This window comes from Ambystoma mexicanum, chromosome 7p (assembly GCF_040938575.1).
Source record: "Ambystoma mexicanum isolate Mex_15411 chromosome 7p, UKY_AmexF1_1, whole genome shotgun sequence".
Taxonomy (NCBI): Eukaryota; Metazoa; Chordata; class Amphibia; order Caudata; family Ambystomatidae; genus Ambystoma; species Ambystoma mexicanum.
In genome coordinates this window covers 662,990,983-663,008,307 of record NC_090939.1, presented here as the reverse complement: position 1 = coordinate 663,008,307, position 17,325 = coordinate 662,990,983, and the positions used below count along the sequence as shown (strand labels likewise).

The 17,325-nt window shown below is 49.7% G+C and overlaps 1 protein-coding gene across 4 annotated transcripts in view; it reads right to left on the bottom strand.

Moving 5' to 3' along the window:
- MAP4K4 (mitogen-activated protein kinase kinase kinase kinase 4) overlaps window positions 1–17,325 on the bottom strand; it is a 917,846-nt gene that overhangs the window by 63,113 nt on the left and 837,408 nt on the right. The window lies entirely within an intron of this gene.

Below are 17,325 nucleotides of genomic sequence, written 5' to 3'. Positions count from 1 at the left end.
TTGAACCTGCTGTCTTTTTGAGGCAAAGTAAAGCATTCAGCTTGCGTTCCCCTGGGCCAGACTATCATTACTGTGAAACTATTTACCTTTTTACCCTTTACATTTTTGTAACTTCTTAACTTTGCACACCGTATCTTACAATAAAGTGGGGCTACTTTTGTTATCACCCTAGCTTTCTACACTTGGGATTTTGGTTACTTTTATATGTGCCTAAAGACAATCTGGTGGTAGCAGATGTATTTTTACCTTGTTTGCGGTATTTCTAGTGTGCACATTCACTTTGTGTGCATGGCTACTAAATGTGGCTAGCGCCCTGAAATGGATGTGCCAAGAGATTTCCACGTGTTCTTTGGCCACAGGGATGTTGCTAGGTCTGGAAAAGACCCGGGGCTACGCTGTGGTCGGAACTGTCGGGACTGGGGGCTAACTAGCCTTTTGGTTGTAGCTCCTGAGATTCTATCTGGGGCTACAACCAAAAGACCAGGGGCTATAGCCCCCTAAACCCCCCTCTAGCAACGCCTCTGTTTGGCCGTATTATAAATTTCCCCTTCTTCCTGCCTTGCCAGGCAATCCCAGATAAGGTCATGCTCATTTGTGGGCCAGTGTAGCCTGTATGTGTGTGGCCCAGGAAGTGAGTGGTACCGTCTAGTCCCATTACACATCTTGGGGACAGAGTGTAGGTGGGGGACATGAGTGAAAACATTTGTGCCCGATTGTACAAATACTGGCTGTTTGAATATTGCAGATCCATAACTTTTGTCAGCTTTGACTTGCGTCCAGGCTGGATTTTGGTTAATAAGAGAACTCCTGCAGCCCCTTCAGATCAGCGCTGGAGCCAAGAATCCGTTGCAGACGAACAGCCGACTGAAATCCAAAGATGACTCCCGAAGAGGTCTAGCATCCCTTACTGCGTCAGGCCCAGTGAAGCCCTGTTGGATTATCTGATCCACAAAGACCCTGAGCGGTGCTTAAGCCCTTGGACTAGTGGGATCAACTTGTCTTGCCGCCTTAGAGGATCCAGCCATCCTGAGCCGTCCCTGGACCAACCGGTGGACTGACCAGCTTTCTCGTGGTCTACCTCGCCAGAAGCGTTGCCATTCCATAGTAGGCTCTGGTCACTGGCAATCGTCTTGGCTGCGTTTTCTTTATCTTCCTCTTCGGATTCAGCTCCAGTGTTCAACTTGTCAGCAGCTTCCAGGTTCAGATTTTGTATCAGAAACTACAGCACAACTTCTGCATTCTCTTCCTGCATTTTACAGCAAGGGGCGGTCTGGGGATCCAATCAGTACATCCTGCCCCCCACTTGGAGTTTGTTCCTTTCAGGCAAGGTGAAACACAACAGGATGCAGAGTTTTGGACTCCTCCCTCACTTCCTGCATTTCTAGACACGCTGGAGCCTGAGCGGGGAATCCACACGATTCCTGCCAAAGACAAAACAGTCACTGAGGTTGTTCCCGCATAGAATGGCAGGGGAAGACCTCAGAAATAGGACGCACACAATAAATGGTGAAAAAAGAAGGAGCCCACCATTTTAGGAAAATGGTGGCTGTTAGGGAGAATTCTCATTTCTGTGCCAATTCCCTTCAACCTTACAGACCCCAAGCTCTTTTGCTGGACTTTAGGACTTTTTCATTTTAACCCTGCAGTGAGACCTTTTGCTCAGTCTCTCATGTGTTTTGAACCGATTTGGATTATGTGTTTCCTCTGTTTCTGGAGTTTGACAAACCCCATAGGCATCTACTTTTTGTATGGTGACACAGCACCTTCAGTGCAGTGTCAGAGAAATCTTTTAGATTTCTCAAAGTTTAAATAACTTTTGAGTGAAATAATGTTCCCAAGAACAGAAAAGTGAAAATGACTTTACTTACCTTTTTTCTATGTACGTCCAGCACACACCAACTTGTGTATTGCTGGGGGTTACCTAGTAGCCCCTTATCTTACATTTGCATGTAACATTTTTTGTGTTACCCTCACTAATTTAAATGGCTGGTGGCAATGGTTTAATGTTCTTACCATTGTGCTTCTTTACCAGAGGCTGAATCCTCAGCTGCATTATAGCACCCATGGATGACCATTCTGCCCGAAACTCCATGTGCTTAGTCTCCGAGGAGACCCAAATGCACTCTGGCATGATTGGCTAGCTGACTGTCTGACAAGGACAGCCACCCTGCTGGGTGAGTGGCAGCTAGGCTGGAATGAATGGGAGGAAACTGGATAAAAGGCGAGTCTCTTGCCTTAGAAGGCAGAGTCGACAACTGGAACGAAAGAACCGAAGATGAGCTGGAAGAGGACAGCTGCTGCAACTCCTGGACCATTGGTTTGCCCGGCGAAGCCCTGCTGCAGGTCCGAATTGCCAAGTTCATCTCGATAGAGAAGGCCTTCAGGGACGACTTCTCCCTTTGAGTTGGTGGGACCAATCAACTCGTAAGCCACCTGGATACCATTCTCGGAGCTGGTTGTATTTTCCTCAGAGTGCTGCAGGAAACCGAATAGCCAGGGAGAAGGACACCAGTTTGTTTGCTTGACTACAGCTACCGGAATTGATGATTTGCCTTTGCCAGCTTTTTTGACCAGTCCCAGTGCAGGAGTCCCAACATCGTTCCTCTTGTCCCCACGACTGAGGCTCAGGAACAGTGAGATCTGCAGGAAATGCCAGGAACAGATGTCTTCAGCTGCATCTTTTTCTTCATTGTAAGGTACTGTGAAAACCCAACCGAGAGAACCTACCTCTCACTGCGAAAGTGCTTGAAACTTTGGTAACTTGCAGGCCTAGTCAGCTTGTGACCCGACATATGAATCTTTCTTTTACGAACTACTTCTGAGAACTTTGGCAAAGACTTTTCCGTTTAACTTCCTGAAATGCTTTATCCTATATAAGACTTTAGCCCATTGACTTTGGCCTAATCTATTGCATTGAATCAACTCTTCTGGGGAATGCAAACTATTTACACTGCTTAAGAGTAACTAATATCCGTTTTATTAACTTCTGCCTTTTTGCTCCTCCTTCAAATGCTCGGAATGCCATTTTGATCCTCGTTCAAAGTAGTTGAAATGCCACAGAACCTGATATTGTGAAGTACTGAAGTGTATTTTTGTGTGATATAGATTGCCTCCTTCTAGTGAATGTTTTAGAATTGACTGAAATAAATTAATATGCGTTTTACCAAGAAACCTTGGGTATAAGAGTCTATTTGAATACTTCTAATTATAGACCTCTGTGTAACATCCTTACAGCTCACATTCCCTCTTGAGATAAGCCCAATTGCTCAGCAGCGCTACCACAAGACTGTGTAGTATGGACTTATACCAAAGGTTGGTTTTGCTTACACCAGTAGTCCTAGTTGTGTGCAGTGGTCCCAAAGGGTACTGCATACAAACTTTGCCTAACAACGTGTGAATCCCGCCAAAGGCAAAATGAACAATGGGACCAAACCTGGTTTGGCGTGCAGAGTAAATTTCAAGAAGGACCTTTCCACAAAGAAATGGGGAAAAAAGAAGACCGGGGGCATTTTGACAAAAATGTCACCCTTGGGTGCTTTACTGCAGTCGTGAACACAGACCACGGTAAATGCACACCAAAGTACTTAAAACGAAACCACTGCCACCAGCCATTCAGTGAGGAAAGGGTAACATTTTTTTACATGAGAAGCTAGACAAAGGGGATACTAGGTAACCATCCAGCACCCTATTGTAAGATAGTGTGTGCTGGGTCTAGAAAGTTTACAAGTGTACGTAAAGTCAATTTCACTTTACTGCTCTGGGAAAGAGTAGTTTAACTCAGAGAAGGTATTTAAACCTTTGGGAAACCTGAAAGACTTCCACGTGTCACTGCACTGAAGGTTGTGTGACACAATGTAAAAGATTATGCCTATGGAGTTTGTCAGGCTCTATAACCAAAAGAAACACAAAGCTCAGAAATCACATTAAAATACATGAGTGGGGAAAAAGGGCCTCACCCTCTCCAGGTTGAAAAAATCAAGTCCTCAAATTGCAGCAAAGTTGCTGGGGGTCTCTAAGGTGGAGGGAATTAGCACATTTCTGAGAATTCTCCCTAACAGCCCTTTGTTCATTTTGCCTGTCGCCGGCTTCAGCCCTGAAGCCCGCCTCTGGCTCCAGTATGTCTGGAAAGGCAGAATGTGAGGGAGGTTCCCTAAACTCCCCTGTCCTTTGTCTCTAGGAATGCCTGAATGCAACCAGTCGCGATTGGCTAGCTGGCTGTCCTTCAAGGACAGCCACCCTGCTGTGTGATTGACAGCATAGGCTGCGCATGAATGGGAGAACCCTGCTTAAAAGGAGAGGATTTTGGGACTAGAGTCAGAGTCGACCACTGAGCGAAACACACGGAGAAGAAACTAAACGAAGCTAGCTGCATCCTCCTTTGAATTTCCCAGTGAAGCCCTGGTGCTGTGCTGAGACTCCTTTTTCTGATCGACAAGAGGAACTCTGGAAGGGACGACTTCTTCCCTTGGGTTAGTGGGACCAACTAACCCTGAAACGAACTCCATTGGACCATCTTCCCCAACTGGCTGTACTTCGCTGCTGCAAGAACAGAGTGCCAGGGTTCAAAAAATCCATAGTAGAGTGCAACATCTGAAATCGGGCCAGAAGCTCCAGGAGTCAAAGGACCCTCCAGAAGCAGGACGACCAGAGCTCGAGTCCCAACAGAGTCAAGGACCCAAAGAGTGAAAGAAGCCCAACCGGTATCCAAGATCAGCGGTGGTTCTGTTTACCGAGCACTGAAACCGTGAAGTGCTGTAGATCCGAAAAAAAACCTTAGCTGCCATCGACCTCCAAATTGCTGCTGCAGGTGCCCTCCAGACGTCCTCCCTGTTGTCCCCACGACTGAGGCCCAGGAACCCAGGGTCTGCACCGCTGCAACAGGACAGAATCCAGCTGGACCACTCTTCTTCAAACCAGAGGTACTGTTGAGACATGGGGAACTTACCACGTTGTCTCTTTAGCTGTGGTCTTCTCATTTGAGGCTTGCATTGGCTTACTTTTTGGAGTTGATTCCAACTCTGCTTTTCTCAAGTTTAACAGCTAGTGACCATACAAGCGATTTCTACAAAATTCCTTAACTTTGTGCAAGACTTTTTCTAAGAAGTGCCTCTACTCCATAGACTCTGCTCCAAATGACTTTGGCTGGCATGGCTCCCTGCAGACTCTTCTAGCCCATTGACTTTGATATTTCTGTCCCTCAGAGGTGGTAACTTGTTTTAGACCGTTATTGCTGGGAAAGGCTTGTCTAGGCTTCATTGGAATATTAAAGTATACTTGCATGCCCTGCCCGTTTAACCTTTTTCCTTCCTTTAACCTTTGCTTTCGGCAAGCTCAGAATCTGCAAAGTATAACTAGTGATATATACATGCCATTACTGTCCTTATGAATGAAGTTGCCTCCAGGTGTAGGAATTGTGTAAGAAGCATAGCCAAAGAGTCCACTAACTTGTGCCGATTCTGTATTTTTTTAAAGTATATTTGATTGTTACATACCTTGCCCTTTCTAAATAAGACTTATTTAAAAATTGATGTTAAATAAATAACTATAATGGAAACCTTGAGTGCAAGTGTTATTTGGCTACTTTTATTTGGGAATTTCATTGCTACAGCTCTACAGCTCACATTTACGCCCCTTGAGATAAGTCTGGCTGTTCAGTCACACCATCAACTTGTGTAGTACAGACCTATACCAAAAGGTGTGTTACCTAGTACCAAGCAGATAAGTGTTTAGTCTCACATGGTGTTACTACATCAATTCTTACCTAACAGTGGCGCTTCTGTGCATTACCTAGGCTGAATTAAGCGAGGAGGCAGGAAGCGAGGGAGGTGCCCGAAACACCCTACGCTTAGTCTCCTAGGAGAAAGGAATGCACCCAAAGGTGATTGGCTGGCTGCCCTTGGAGGTCAGCCACCCTGCTGTGTGATTGACAGCTAGGCTGCGAATGAATGCGAGAAACCTGCATAAAAGTCAAGGCTTTTCTGCTTGGAAGGCAGAGTCGACCACTGGATGAGGGAATCCGAAGAAGAACTTGGAAGAGATGCTTGCTGCAACTCCTGGACCGTTGGTTTGCCCGGTGAAGCCCTGCAAGCACGACTTCTCCCCTTGAGTGAGTGGGACCAATTAACTCCAAAGTAAGCCACCTGGACATCCTCTTGAAGCTGGTTGCATTTCCACTGCAGTTGCTGCTGGAACCGAAGAGCCAGGGAGAGGAACACCAGATTGTGTGTAAGTCGGACCAGAGCATTAGGAAGATCCTCCGGACTTCCCGGATACAGGACTGACCAAGCCTGAGCCACCTCAACAGAGTGCTGGACCCCAGAAGCAAGGAAATTCTGAAGTGGTATCGGAGAACCGCAATGTTGCCATTTGCTGTCAGACGCGAGGAGCTAAAACACTGAAGAACCGTTGAATTGAAGTTTGCCCACTGCTGCCACTGACCGTCCCATTGCAGAGCAGGAGTCCCCAGACAGCCTCCCTCTTGTCCCCATGACTGAGGCCCAGGAACAACAGGATCTGCAGAGCTGTACAGAAACAGAACCCAGCTGGAACTATTTCTTCTAACCTGAGCTACTGTAAAGTCTAAGATAACTTACCTCTTGTGGTGTATCCTTACTTGCTAACAGTTAAGACCTGTCTTGGTTGCCTTGCAGAGTTGCTAAAGCTTTGCCCTTCACAAGCCTCCCAGCTTGTGGCCCTTCAAGTGTTCTATTTTCAACAAACATTTCCACAAACAGTGTGCAAGACTTTTTACCTACCTGCAAAGAAGATCTTCAGCTCCCCTTCACATTGTGCAATTAACATTGGCTGTCCTGGCTCCCTGGGAGACTCCTCTTTACCTCTGACTTCGTACTTTGGAAGGTGTTCAAAAGTACTTGCCTGTTTTTGAGCCATTTGTTAACCTTTGTTTTATTCCTCTATTATCTTTTTCACCTAACTCAGTATTGCTCTGAATGTACCAGTGATAAATCAATGTCCATCGTGTCCTAGCAATTTAAGTCACCTGAGGGTGGAGGAAGTGTGTGTGCCATGCCCAATGGCTGTCATTTGATTTAGAGAAACCGTGTTTTGAAGTATATTTAAGTGTTACATGTTTTGCTCCGTTTCTGAAAAAGGTTTATATAACGGACTGAAATAAATTAATATCAAGAAACCTGGAGTGTGTTTATTTGGATAACTGTACTGTGAAACTGTCACACCATTTCTGCTCACATTGACCCCTCTTGAGATAAGCCTGGCTGCTCGACCACCCTACCAACCTCTGTAGTTCAGACGTATACCAAAGGTTGGGTCCCTATTGCCAGGCGGTCAAAGTTATTGTAGTGCACCCAAAGGGTACTACATACAATCTTGCCTAACAGTGCCCGTGATATATGAATGTCCACAGTCTCCTAGTTATTTAAGTCACCTCAGGGTGCAGGAAGTGTGTGTGCCATTCCAAATGGGCATCTACTGATTTATTGAAACAGTATTTTTGAAGTATATTATTGTGTTACATATTTTGCTCCCTTCTAAGGAAGTCTTATTCAACTGACAAATAATTGTATAATCAAGAAACCTTGCGTGCAAGTGTTTATTTGGATACTTGTCACTGTGAAACTCTGTTACAACCCTACAGCTCACATTGACCCCTCTTGAGATAAGCCTGGCTGCTCAGTCACTACCAACTTGTGTAATACATGCTTATAGCAAAGGTTGGGGTTAACTATCGCCAAGAGGACAAGGCTGGTGCAGTTTCCCACAAGTTACTGCATACAATCTTGCCTAGTATGAATTTAGCGGCAGCTAGACAGAAATCAGAGAAGAAAGCAGAAAGAGGTGTTCTGTAACAAAATGTAATTATTGAGACCCCCTCTCCACTCTCCCCACTGCAAGGCTGAAGCCTGGTGAAGGCTGCAGCCAGACGTCGAGAAGGAGAAATGTGTTGAAGCCTCAGATGGTAATCAACAGACGTTGGAATATCAATCGTAGAGGCGAATATCAAAATATAAACAATAATAATTATTTGTTTAAATGCAATCTCTCTCTGTAGATAGGCTACGAGCTCAACATATGCGACTGACCACTGTTGGGCAAAGTTTGTATGCAGTACCCTCTGGGTACACTACAATCATGACTACAGGTATAGACAACCCAACCTTTGGTATAAGCTTGTACTAAACCGTTTTGGTAGCGTGTTGAGCAGCCAGGCTCATCTCAAGAGGGGAAATGTGAGCTGTAGTGGAGCTACAAAGATTCACAGTTACAGGTATTCAAATAAACTCAAAGTTTCTTGCATAAACATTTATTAATTTATCAGTCAGTATAAAGCCATCTTTAAAAAGGGAGCAATATACTAGTAACGTACAAATACACTTCAATATTGTACACTCTGAATTTCTGACTCAGACGAGAACCTTTTGGGATGGCCCACAGACAACCTACACCCGCAGGTGACTTCAGTAACAAGGATGCTGGGGACATTAATATCTTGCTGTTGGTATTCAGAACACTCTTAAAATGTTGGTAAAAGGCAAAGGTTATTGGAACACAAGAAATTACAAATTTTCATAAGCAGGGCAAATACTTTCTACGCGCCAAACCAGGTTTGGTTACTTTGGTCATTCGCCTTTAGCAGGCTTCAGGAGTGTCTGGCGTAGGCAGGAAGTGTGGGAGGTGCCCGAATCTCCCTGTGCTTAGTCTCCTAGGTGACCCAAATGCACTCTGTGACGAGTATGGAACAAGTTACTTACCTGTAACTGTTCTCCAGCATGGGTCTGGCATGGATTCACATGCTCATGAATATTCCCTGTCATCAGGCTGGGAATCCTCGGTACAGACAAAAATCAGTATCAGTTTAGTTTCTGATCGGTCTTTCCTAGTAGTAACCAATCACTGATCTCTGGGTCATACTGCCCACAGCCAATGACTGCCCTCTCCCTAAGCCCCGCCTCCGGCAGCCATCCTCATATTTGGTAGCACGTAAAGTGGCAGTATGACCAAGTGAAGAGCCGCAGAGGGGTAGGCGGGAGGGTTCGCATGTGAATCCATTCCAGACCCGTGCTGGAGAACAAGTTACAGGTAAGTGACTTGTTCCTTCTCCAGCATGGGGTCTGGCATGGATTCACATGCTCATGAATATAAGAATACATAGCAGTACACACATGCACAACCACGGGAGGTGGCAAAAGGCTCAACATTAAGCAACTCTTACCTCCTCACCAGGCCCTTCAGGCGAACAGGTTGTGCAGCACTGCTTGGCCGACCCTGGACTTCTCCCTGGAATCCCGATCGACGCAGTAGAATTTCGTGAAGGTGTGCGTCGACCTCCACGTAGCAGCCCTGCAGATGTCCAGCAGGGGCACACCAGACAAGAACGCCGTGGTAGCAGCGATCGCTCTGGTCGGATGGGCTCTCGGACAGCCGGGCAGCAGTTGGTTTGCCAACCGGTGACAGTGCATGATACAGCCGGAGAGCCATCTGGAAATGGAAGCCTTCGAGAGAGCCTTCCCTTGATTCAGAGGTCCAAAGTTCACAAAAAGCTGTGACGTCTTCCGAAAACTCTTCGTGTGGTCCACGTAGAACTTCAGCGCTCTAGCTACATCCAGCGAGTGCAAAGTCCTCTCGGCCGGCGACAAAGGTGACCGGAAGAAAACTGGTAACAAGGGCTCGTTGAGGTGGAAGTCCAACGGCACCTTGGGCATGAAGGAGGGATGCGTCCTGAGCACCACCCTCGTGTCGTGAAAAGTGAAGCATGGAGGCTTGCAAGATAGGGCCTGAATCTCTCCCACGCGCCGTGCGGAGGTGATGGCCACAAGAAAATCTGTTTTCCACGATAGGAACTTCAACTGTGCTGTATGCATAGGCTCGAAAGGGGTCCCCATGAGCCTAGTCAGCACCACGTTGAGCTCCCACGCCGGGGTTGGGGCCTTCACACGCAGGAACGAGCGGAATAGTCCCTTCATAAATTCCTTCACCAGGCGATGAGACCACAAGGACACCCGTCCTGTTGTCCTGGTGTATCTGGAGATGGCAGCCAGATGCATCTTGATGGAGGCGTGAGCTAGTCCAGCCTTGGCCAACGACAGTAGGTACGGCAGTACTTGAGGGGCCGTAATCTGTAGAGGGTTAATCTTCTGTGCCCGGCACCAGACAGAGAACCTCTTCCATTTGTGTCCATAACACTTGAGAGTTGAGGACGCCCTGGTCTTTGCAAGAACCTCTGCAGTCGGCCGGTATATCGTATCCCCCAAACTCTAGTGCTGCAGGAGCCAGGCCTGCAAGTTCAGCGACTTCGGGTCGTGATGAAGAATGACGCCTCCTTCTCTGGAGAGAAGATCCGCATCCACGGGCAGTTTGACTGGTGGGGACGCCGATAAGTCCAGAAGGTCCGGGAACCAGATCTGTCTCGGCCATGCCGGTGCGACGAGGATCATCCTGCACCGGGACTTCTTGAGCTGGTTGACGAGCTGGAGTAGCAGTGGCAACGGCGGGAAAGCATAGAGGAATAGGTTGTCCCAGGGGAACGAGGAAGCATCGCCCATGCCCCTCGGTTGTGGGAACCTGCTGGCGAACCTCTGGCACTTGGAGTTCGTCGCCGTTGCGAAGAGATCGACTTGGGGTCTGCCCCACCGCCTGAAGAGTCAGTCCACTAGATCCTGGCGTAGTTCCCACTCGTGGCACGAGCGCAGCTCCCTGCCGAGTGAGTCGGCGATGGTGTTCTTTATCCCTGCCAGATGAAGGTACCAGAAACATCCCCTGGTCAACGGCCCAGTGCCACAGATCCTGGGATTCCTTGGACAGGGCTGGGGATCTGGTTCCTCCCTGCTTCCTGACATCATGGTGGTGTTGCCGGTGAAGATCCTCACCACCTTGCCCTTGAGGGACGGAAGAAAGTACCTGAGGGCCCAAAACACTGCACGGAGCTCCAGAATGTTGATATGAAGCTGTTTTTCCTCTGGGAGCCAAAGACCTCTTGCGTGGAGATTTCCGGTATGCGCTCCCCACCCTTCCAGGGAGGCATAAGTCGTCAACGTCACCTGGTGAGCTGGGGTCTGAAAGTCTGCGCCCGCAGTCAGATGAGTGCGGGTGCCCACCACCGGATCGCTCGTCGGAAGGTCTCGTTGGGCGGTATCCTGTCCTCGAAGCTGCCCTTCGCCTGGATCCATCGTGCGTCGAGGAACTCTTCAAGTGGACGCATTCGAAGTCTGCACAGGCGTACCAGATAGATCCAGGAGGACATCATCTCGAGAAGGGATTTGATGGATCTTACCCTGGCTACGTCCATGGCTAGCAGGCGTTGCACCTTGCCCAGGATGGCTTTCGTCGGACGGTGAGGCTAGCCGTGCCACTGTGTCGAGCTTGGCTCCCAGAAACAGGACAACCTTCAAAGTGACCAGGTGGGATTTGGGGAAGTTGATGGAGAACCCCAGGTCTGTGAGTAGCTGGACGGTCTTCGCTGTGTGTTCTACGGCGAGCTCCCTTGTCCTTGTTCGGATGAGCCAGTTGTCCAGGTAGGGATAGACGTGGATGCCTTGCAGGCGTAGCCACGCCGCCACCGGTGCTAGGCACTTGGGGAATACCCTGGGTGCCGACTTTTATCCTAACCGGAGGGCCTTGAACTGGTAGTGCCGTCCTTGGACCACGAACCTGAGGAACTTCCGGTGTCATTTTAGAATGGGGATGTGGAAGTAGGCATCCTCCAAGTCCAACGACGACAGGAAGGGTGCGTGCTGGAGGGTGACCATCCGGAACTTCGGAGCCTTGATGTACTTGTTCAGTCGCCGCAGGTCCAGGATGGGACGCCAACCTCCTGTCTTCTTTACGAGAAAGTATCATGAGTAGACCCCGGAACCCCGAAGTCTCTTTGGGACGAGCTCGATGGCACCTTTCTTGAGCATAGCCCTTTGGAGATGGACTCCCACACGCTGACGAACTTCGCCAGCCGGCCTCCCACCGGGGTGCTTCGGTGGGGGCCCAACGCCACGGTCGCTTCAGTCCTGTTTCGAGGCCGCCTTGACCTCCCTGGCGACTACGGCGGGAACCTCCAGACTTGCCCCATCCCTTATAGGCCTCCTACGAGGAGGAACGGGCCGCTTGACGGTAGGGAGGAGCCACTGCCGGAACCTTTGGAGGCCCATTGCTTGCCTCCGGTGTTCCGAAAGGACGGCCGTCATTGCTGGAGAACTCACAGGGCCCGGGCTGTCTCTGTGTCCGTTTTGATGGCTTGCAGGGACTCATCGACCGTCTTCCCAAACAGGTTGTTCCCGTCGAAGGGCATGTCCAACACTTTGGCTTGTACGTCCTGGCGGAAATCCGTAGCCTTAAGCCATCCGCGCCGTCTGAGGCAAACACCGTTGCCCAACTGGCGGAAACCGGTGTCAGCGATGTCCGTCGCCACCGTTATGGGGTGGTCTGACGCCACCTCGACTTCTTGCAGGATTTCCAGGGCTTCTGCCCTCTTGTCGTCCGGCAAGAAGTCCAACAAGGGAGCGATTTTATACCAAAGTTCCCTGTCGTAACGGGCAACGATAGCCAGGGCGTTGGCCGCCTTAATCGTCGTCGCAGCCGACGTGATGACTCATCGTCTCGTCCCATCGAGCTTCTTTCCCTCGCTGTCCGGCAGTGAAGTCGATGTCGATGCCCCCCCGCCTTCTTCCTGGCCGCCAAGACGACTGAATCCGGGGTCGGCTGTGCTCCAAGGCATAGAGGGGCCGCGTCGGGGACCCGGTACTTCTTTTCGTATCGGTCCCTTTTTGCCGGCGTCGTGGACGGGTTCTTGAGGAGGGAGAGCCCCTCGTCCCAGATGTCATCCAGTAGCGGTACCGCGAGGACCGTCTTCCTCTTGGTCTCTCGACGTTGATAGAGGAACCCCTCCTTTTCTTCGGGGCAGAGCTGGAAAAGCTTGGATGCCCTGGAGATCATCGCATGGAAGGATCCAATCTCATCAGGTGAGGAAGCCTGGGGGGGTGGTGTCACGCCGGGAGGTCCACCCGGCCGTCGCTGCCCTCGTCGTCCGTGCCCGGGTCATCCCCGTGGACTGGGAGGAGGGTTGAGCAGGCCTCGAGGGCTGGAAGGGTGCAGGAGGATGTGTTCTCCTCTTGGGTGGTGGACTTCCCGACGGCCCTGCCCCTGGCTCCTCCGTCAGGCCTGGCTCCGGCTCCTCCGTCGGTGGTAAAGGCAATCTAGACCTTATTCCAGAGCATAAGGATTGAATTGCCATCAAAATGGCCGCCGAGTTGTCCTGCGGCACTGGCTGCGACAGGCGAGACGGTTGGTCTGGGGTACCGTCGGCGCTACCGTCGTCCCCCCGGGATGCCTCTCGACGGGCTGGCCCTCTATGCCCGCTTCGTGGCTCTCAGGGACTTCGACAAGTTCCCCCTCGGAGGTTGTGTCTGAATCCACGACGGCCACTGCCCCCCCCCCCCTTTCTCCGCCGGGGGCTTCGTGGGGGTTCTTTCGATGGGCTTGAAAGATGCCTCCCTCCGAGGTGGCAGGGAGACTCTGGGCCCCGAGGCCGCTACCACAGGTGTAACCTCTGCAGGCTGCGCCAGGGTTGCCGCGACCTCCTCGATAGAGGCCTTGGCTGGGTGAATCAAGGCCTTAGTCACCGACTGCGTGCTTGTGGCCTTCACCTTGGGGGAGGGTTCCCCGCCTCGCTCCCCCTCAGCCGAAATCTTCGAGATCGACCAGAGCCTCTCCAGAAGCTTGGCCGGGTTCTCGGATTTCCCCTTACCCAAGCCAGAGCATTGGCTCGTAGTCGATGGCGCCGGGGAGGATGCGCCCTGCCTGGCAGCCGAGGAGCCTGACCGTTGGGCGCTCCCGGTGCCCACGGACTCGCGGTGCTTAGCCTTCTGTTGGGCCCCCGCCGCCGGAGCGCCCTCACAGGACTTAGAAGACAGCTCGGATTTCTTTTTTTTCTTCTCACCTGACGGGCTCTTTCCCTCCAGCCAGTTGGCGAGACGAAGATGGTGGTCCCTCATGGTCCGCTCCGAAATGTTCCCGCAAAACGCACAGTCCTCCTCCACGTGCATTTTGTCCTTGTGAAGACAGTAGAGGCATAAGGAATGCTTGTCTTCCTTGAACACGTTCTGCAGCTGGCATCCAGGGCAGGTCCTGAACAGCTTCCGGGGCGTCGAGCTCCCTTTCTCCTGGGCCATGTCCGGGGTAGGCCTCAGAAACTTCTGGAATCCTCCAAAAGCGTCGTTTGACGAAATCTTCACCCTTGAGGGGCATAGAAACTTCCGAAACGGGTCCCCGTTGATCGGATGTAAAGACGGTGGAGCTTGAGGCTCAATTTAACCGAAAAATGAGAAATTCTCCTTGACAAAGCGTAAAAACGCAGCACAATCTTGAGAGCTATAGCAAGAGGACTCCCAACACTAGAACGCGTGGTAAAAATCTGAGGATGGCTGCCGGAGGCGGGGCTTAGGGAGAGGGCAGTCGTTGGCTGTGGGCAGTATGACCCAGAGATCAGTGATTGGTTACTACTAGGAAATACTGATCAGAAACGAAACTGATACTGATTTTTTTCTGTACCAAGGATTCCCAGCCTGATGACGGGGAATATTCATGAGCATGTGAATCCATGCCAAACCCCATGCTCGAGAAATATACTCGCCTGACAGGACCTAGGCCCCTATATACGGCCTAGGTCCTGTCAGAAGTTGGTGTGCGTTTTAAGACAAGTGGATATGCAGTGTGGGGAGGAGAGAAAGGTTGGAGAAAATGAGGAGAGAGTGGACGAGGTGAAGTTGGGAGAGCAAAAAAGGGACAGAGCAAAAGGAAGAGACAAATAAGATGGAGGTGGTAAAGTAGGATTTTAGGAACACCAGCTTGGGAGCAGTGCTCAGAGGAGTAAGTGCTGAAGAAGAAATTCAGTACTATTCTAGAGGAGAGTAAAGAGGATCTGACTATTGAGATGGGTTTTCGTAATCAACCCTGGGGGTGGATTCCGAGAGGCCACACGAAGAGACCGAAAGAAATCAAGGCAGAGAAGCAAAGTGCAAGACTTTGCCTCAGGAGCGGGTGAGAGCTCTAGGGCTAGAATGAGACAAACCAGTCCAATAATTCAAGTTACACAGAAGACTAACAAAAATATACAATTATTTATTATGCCTTTGAATACACTAAACAATGAAAATGTCAGCATTGTCACAACTATTAAACACATATGCATTCACAATTGGGGGTTCTGCTAACATAACACCAACACTATACCTTTCAAACAGTTCTGCAATAGTTAACTAATGTGAAGAGCAAAACTAAGTAACAGTGTATGGTAAGAAAAGTGAATAGAGAACATGGATTAAAGGCCCCAATTCATTGTATGTCCAGACTTGCTAGGAATTGGGTCCTAGAGTCCAAAGGTCACCAGTTCCATGATATATAGACTTTGTAGGAGGAGGAGATGAAGACCTCCACAAAACAGGCGACCTCCATGATATGAAGGTGGGTAACAGGGGGAGTAGGGGGTCACTACGATCAGGCAGCAACAGGCGATTCTCGTGGAAAGAACAAACTAGTAGGCCATGCACAGCTATTCTCTGTCTAGGAAGGCTGAAATTGCAGGGTCAGGTGACTTTTCCCACACGCTTAAGATGTGTAGAGGTTTCTATGTCATTTCATGAAAGAAATGACTTTGCTGTAATTTACTTTGTGCATATTACTTTGATTTTTGGGGGGCTCCAACCCCATGCCCTCCCTTACTCTTCACTACCCCCCAAAATCCTTTCCACCCCCCCCCCCCCTTAAGCCATGAACCCGCAAATACCTACGAGAATTCAAAGTGATATATATGAAGTAAATTGCTACAAAGTAATTTACTTCATGAAAACAACGGGAGTCCCTGCAGAGTTCAGAGGCCAAACTCTGAACAGCATCTGGCGCAGCAAGGTAGCCAGGAAAGAGCTTGCCAGTCCACTGTGTCGTCCACGGACACTCCCGAAGGCTCAGAAGGCACAGATCCTTGAGCTTGGTTTGGGACAGGTTGTTCCCACCAGTTTAGGAATCAGAGCACCAAACGAGAGCCTTTTGGAGATCACGAGAGGAGCATGGCTTCAGCTGGACTTGCCTGGAGGCAATGCTGGCCAGCTGCAACGTCTCTCCTTGGGTCGTCAGCAGGAGTCCTCCATTGACCCAGGATTTGCCCCCAAGTCCACCAATGGTGATCTGTAAAATAGCTGGGGCTGTCCAATCATGAACAGCTTCTGGCTTACACATCTGCCCAGCACCAGACTGTGGTACAGATGTGGCCTGGGTCCTAACAACTCAACCCCCACATCTGGCTACCCTCAAATACACAACTTTGCCCGGGAAAAGGGGAGCTTTACCCAGGAAATTGCTTTCCATGTTTTCCAGACCAAGAGGCTAGGAAGAAGGCCAAGGCACACAATGGCCAAAGGACAGGTGAACAATGTCATTCACATGGGCATTTTAGAGTATACAGTACACTAAAAGGCATTGTGCAGTAAAATCAAAAAGTGGCTGCTGAAAGTTAAAAAAAACATGGAATAAAATGATCTGCTGCCACCAGCCTATCCCTGGATACATTGTCTGTTGCTCCATTACTGTTAATGACACAAAGTAAGAGGGATACAAAATAGCCCTACCGCACTTCCTATGGTGAGGCGTCCCCAGACAGGTCAGAGTGAAGCAAGGGCCTCAGCGAGGGTTGAGGCCCCATTACCAGCCAGGTACGCGCCCCCCACCCCCTCCCGAGCCCCTTGCCCCAACACCTCTGCGGGTGACTGGTGAGCCCAATCTCCAGTGGGGAAAACCTAAAATAAAATGGCTGCCACCATAGTTAATAGAAAAGAGTCTCAGTTCCTTTTCTATCTCTATGGAGGAAGGACGAGGACGGAAAGGAGCAGCAGTGCTAGGAGACCAAGAAGGTACACTGGATGGAGATGGAGGCGGAGGGTCTTTTGGGGAGGAGTCGGGGTAAGGCGGAGGTGCTGATCGCAAAAGAATAAATGGCAGGCACCTTGGTTGGTTGGTAAAACGCAGGCAGTATACTGGAATTTATCGCCTGCGTTTCCAGCCACCTGATTGGGCTAGCAACTGTTCCTGGATGCAACTACACCTACTTCCTTCGCCAACTAAGGTCCGCTGGAGCCTCCACTAGGCTTACATAGTCTACAGCCCATCCCCTGCGGTCAATAAAAACAGGGGACATTGTATATTAATAGTTTCAAAAAATGCTTAAACCAGAAACTCATCCGATGCCTAACATTCACACTGAATCCTTGTTAACCAGCCAGGACACCAAATGTTAATTTCAAATGGGTAACTTGCAAAACCCATTACAAACATGGCTAGGAATACAGCAGCCAGAACAGAGGTAGATCT